Here is a 5,110-nt window from a genome sequence, read left to right as displayed (position 1 = left end):
CATTGCTTTAAGTTTCATGCTCTCAAAAGAAAAGAGAAACTTGAGCTTCTTGGAAGTTATGCTAAAAAGGGTAAACCGGTTTTGAGTGAAAATAGCATGTTGATTAAGAAAATGTTTAATGCTCTTAACTCCTTGACTATGTGCATCTCCGGTTCTCATTCTTCCAACCCTCGTCTCACTTCTCTTGAGACACTCATTCCAAACAATCGTTCTGTTTAGATGAGGAAGGGTTCTTATGGTTGAGCTTTTGCTCTTTTGGTCCTTGATCTAATTCTTTCGATCTTTGTGGGACCCCTTATGCATTGCATGTTATATCTTCATGCATTTTGTGCATCTTGCATTTATTCATATGCATTGTTTTTGTTTTGATCTTACTTTTATGTCTTTGTTTTGTGTGAGTAAAAATCCAAAACTACATAAAAAGTGAAAAATTCAAAAAGTTTGATCGTATATGTTTGAGCATATATCACATGTGAGTTTTGCCTTGTACCTTCGTACAAATGGCCTTATGCATTTACGAGCTTAGCTTGTTCTTTATGCACTTATATCTTTGTGGAAAAAATCTTGACATCTTTGTGTGATTGTTGTAAATCAATCTTCAAGCTTGTCATGAATGATTAGTCAATAGTCATGTTGGTTTTGATACATGCATAGACTTGTGCCTATATATCTTCCCACTCTTTATTTTTTATTTTTGCTTAAAGAGCTCAACAAATGTAAATCTCAAAATGAAAAGAGATAATGAGCTGCAAAAGCCGTCGTATATACTAGTATTTGACTAGAAAAAAGGGAAAGCGACTTTTATGAAATTGTATGATGCTCAAAAAGCCAAAGGCTTGTTCATTAAATTGAAATATCAAAAATTTCAGGCATCTATCTTACAATGAGATTTTCTTTGCTCAAAAATGGCAAATGATATGTTGAATATGGAGCCAAATGAAAAGTTTCAAAGTATTGTTATCAAGTTCTTGTGGGAGGTCATATATGCATGCTTCTATAATTGAGATAGGTCACATTATCTAGTGCTAGTTGTGTATGCCTTGATTGAATTGATCATTGAAGCTTCACATTGGACTAAGGACTATCTCATTTTTGATATCCACACACAATACACAAGTCTATGTTTAATGAATGCCATATTCATTTGTGTGATTGTACTTGATTAAATGTGTTTTCACATGCTCAATCTTTGTTGGTCAAACACAAAAAGATTTTTGAGTGTTTTGTTTTGTTTTTGGAAAGTACTTTGTTTTTACAAAAATGCAAAATATTTTTTCAAAAAGCTATGTTGCCCTGTTTTGGCGACTAAGTCGCGGGTTGGCACAGTCGCAAGCCCCAGTCGCAAGCTCAATCAGAGATTTTTCACGGCTTACTGGCGAGTCAGTATTCTAGTCGCGAAAAAGACTTAGAAAATTTTTAAAATTTGAGTTTTGCTCTTTTTGCGGCTCATTTTGGCGGCTTGTTCGCGGGTGGAAAGTCCAATCGCGAGGGTTACTCAGAGATTTTCGCGGCTCAGCTCGCAACTCCTTCGCGGCTAAACCTTCCAGTCGTGAAAAACACTTAGAAGATTTTTCTAGAATTTTACCTTCACAATGTTTCGCGGCTTGCCCTGGCAACTTACTGGCGACTTGGTTAAGTCGCGAAAAACGCGTGTTTTGCGTTTTTGAAGACAGTTTTTAAAATTGCTTTTCAGTTTTCCCTCGATTTTCAGTGACTGTTCATTATCTTCTTCACTCTCTCTCTTAAACAGTTCGTTTCTCACTGAAAAATCTTTTATCTCTGCATCATTTCTGCATAAATCTCCAAGAATAAGGTATGGGTTTTCTTTCCCTCATTTCATTCTTACTATGTTAACCATTACCTTCTTGTGTTGAACATTGCACATGTGCTCTGCGATATATTGTGTTCAAATATGGGTTTGCCTAAAATGGTGATTTTGTTTGTTTGAGGTTATTTTCTTTTGTTGCTGAGTTTATTTTATATCTTGTTTGTACTTCAGCATGTTTGTCTCTAGTTTGAGCATTGTTCGTTTGATAGAGTTTCTCTTTCTCTTTAAACATATGGGTTTGAGATCTATGTGGTACTCTCTGTATGTGGCCGAGGGTCATTTGTCTATGGTTCTGTGGTCTTTATAGATTTTGTGCTTATGTGTGTACTGTGTTTCATTTTAGCTATCTGGTATCTTGTTGTTGATCTGATTCTTGTGTTTGTGATTAAAGTGAAATTTTCTCACATTCTTAACTGAATCTAATCAAGTTGCTGTTGATTCCCTGTGGTATTGCATTTGGTACTTTTCTGTGTGTTTGCTATCTTACAGATGTCTCGATAATCCTCGAAAGGAAAAGAGGTGATGTCAGAAGAAGAAATAGTGCCTGTTGCAAAAAGAACACGGTCTTCCTCACAGCCATCTACTGAACTCAATATTGAGTTATTCAGAACTCCTCAGCACAAAGATGCCTACTTCAACATTTTTGACCGGGGAACTCCTATAGTGGAACGGGAGGTCAGATTTGACACTTTGGACACAACTTTTGTCCCTCGGATCTTCGAGACAAAAGATTGGGCAGCATTATTCGGAAATTTTGTTGATCCGATGATTGAACTAGTGAAGGAATGTTTCGCCAACACAGTTGATCTTGAGAGTGAACTACATTGTCTGGTAAGAGGAACGGAGTTCATCATTAATCCAGACACCATAGCTGAACTTCTCAAAATCACACGACCTGCGGATGCCGACCTTACTCCGTATGATGATCGTACTCCAGTGATTCAGGACATTCTCCAAATTCTTGGTCCTGACCATGACATTTCCAGCACAGGCACATTAATTAGTACTACCAAGTTTTCACCTGAGTTGACAACATTGAAGCTGATTATGTTTTCAAACCTCTATCTGTTGACCAACACGGTGTATATAAACCTTGGAAGGGCTCAATTTCTATGTGATCTCATCACAGGCACCACCATTGACATCTGTGCCCATATTTATCACATCATAAGAAAGACAGCAACCAGAACAGTAGCACGAGGGTGCCTTCCATTCTGTAGTCTTATTATGAACTTCGTTCTACGTGAAGGTGTTACTCCTCCCTCAATTGGGAACATGATTGCTCGTCCTCGACCAATCTCTATGTTCACTCTACAGGCCAGCAAGAGTCATTCATCCAAAGCTCCAAAGAGTGCACATCTATTTTCTCCTACTTCCTCTACTTCTGAGCAAGCAGGCACTACACAACCACAGTCTGCCCCTCAGCCTGACAAGTTGCAAATGCTCTTTGATAACCTTCACAAACGTCTTACGGAAATGGAAAAGACCCTCAGAGATGGCCAGAAAGAGCAGTCGGAGAGATTGGTTGTCATGCAGGACCAAATTGATGTGTTAGCAGCTCAAGTTGATGGCATTTTCACAAAGCTGAAACAGTGACCCTTTGGCCATTCCGGTCAAAAAGGGGGAGAATCTTTGGGGCAGCTCTTGAGGGGGAGTGCTCGTTTTGAGGGGGAGATTTCTTCATCATTTTTTTTCAGTTGTTTTTCAGTACATAAAACTTTGATATCTCAAAATACTGTGGTGGTAGTTGTTTATTTCAGCACTTATATAGTATGATGTTATTCAGTTTCAGCACTTTATGCTGTTTTTGTTTTGTACCCATTGTTGCTTTTGTAAGTTTTAAGGGTTGTTTCTTGTTCTTATGCTCTGTTTGTAGGCTTTTACGGCTTGTGCCACGTATTTGCAAAACTTTTTATATGCAGCCTTTGTGCTTTGTGCTTTGGTACTTGTTAATGCCTTGCATTATCTTAAGTACAACACTCTTGTGCCCGTGTAGGATTGTTCCTAGATGCATGTATGTTTGTATGCATTGGTTAAGTGTTGGACTTGCAAATGATACTCTTCAATTGAGTTTATCATTTTTGCATGTCCGGATGTTCATTCCTTGTGTGAATGAACATAGTAATCACTTTTGCTTAAGTGACTACTGGTGTTGATCTTGCCATGAATTATTGCTTTTATGCTTATGTTCATTTTTGCTTGATCATGCTTATTTTGCTCCATATGCATATTAAGTTTTCTGCATACAATGATATTGCTATGTTATTGTGTTTCAGGAGTTACTTATTCATATGTTCAAGAGCTTTACAGAATCTAGAGTTAGGTGTGAGTGAGTTTTCCAACTGTTCCCAACTCACGTTTAAGTCTAGAGTCTGTTGTAGGGTTTTGTCACGGAATAGCCAAAGGGGGAGATTGTAAGGTTGAATTTAATCAACCATTTAATTGGCTTTATTCCGTGACCAATTTGCTTGTAATTTAGCACTTAGCAACCCTGTATTTAGGTGGGAAAATTGTAAGGGTAGTGTGTGAGAAGATGTGAAGAAAAGCTCAAGAGTGTGCAAGAAAAACAGAGTCTCGCGGCTAGGACTCGCGGGTGGTTCGCGACTGGCAAGCCGCGAAAGGCAGGCACGTGAGAGGCACACTGGGAAGCTGAAGGGTCGCGCCAGCTGTCACGCTACAGGACAAAAGTTCCAGTCTGGCCAGGCCGTTACGTCGCGACTTGATTTCGCGACTTGGCCAAGCCGCGAGATCAAGTCGCCAACTTGCCCTGTTTGGCAAAAACTGACGTTTTGCATTCCCTTCTCACCCTACTATATATACACCCTTATACCCATCATATTGAGAGAGCTTCCAGAGAGAATTTTGTGAGAGAAAACCCTAGAGAAAAACAAGATTGCCTCATCCCCAATTTTCATCTAAAGAGACTCTACAAATTCCTCTACTCTCTTCCTCTCCATTGTCATACCCTTGAGAGGTTATTTACCAAACCCTTATCTCACCACACCCACGTCTGTGAGAAGGTCCATTTGGTGCTTAGGGAAGCAGTTTGAGAAGGAACCAATATACATTGGTTGATGCTATGGTCAAGTAGCGGAATTCGGGAAGCTAAAGAAGAAATAGGTTTGGCGTAACCTCGTTGGAGCAAGAAGCTTGGAGGGCTTAGGTACTTGGGTAGATTAGGCTTGGAGGGTCTTCTGCTGTTCATGTATCCCAACTATATTCTTTAGTGGATTTTATCACCGCTTGGAGGGCGGCGGAGAGGTTTTACGTCGAGGACTTTGG

This window comes from Quercus suber, unplaced genomic scaffold (genome assembly GCF_002906115.3).
Source record: "Quercus suber isolate HL8 unplaced genomic scaffold, Cork oak 2.0 scaffold_330, whole genome shotgun sequence".
Lineage (NCBI taxonomy): Eukaryota > Viridiplantae > Streptophyta > Magnoliopsida > Fagales > Fagaceae > Quercus > Quercus suber.
This window is presented reverse-complemented; position numbering follows the sequence as displayed.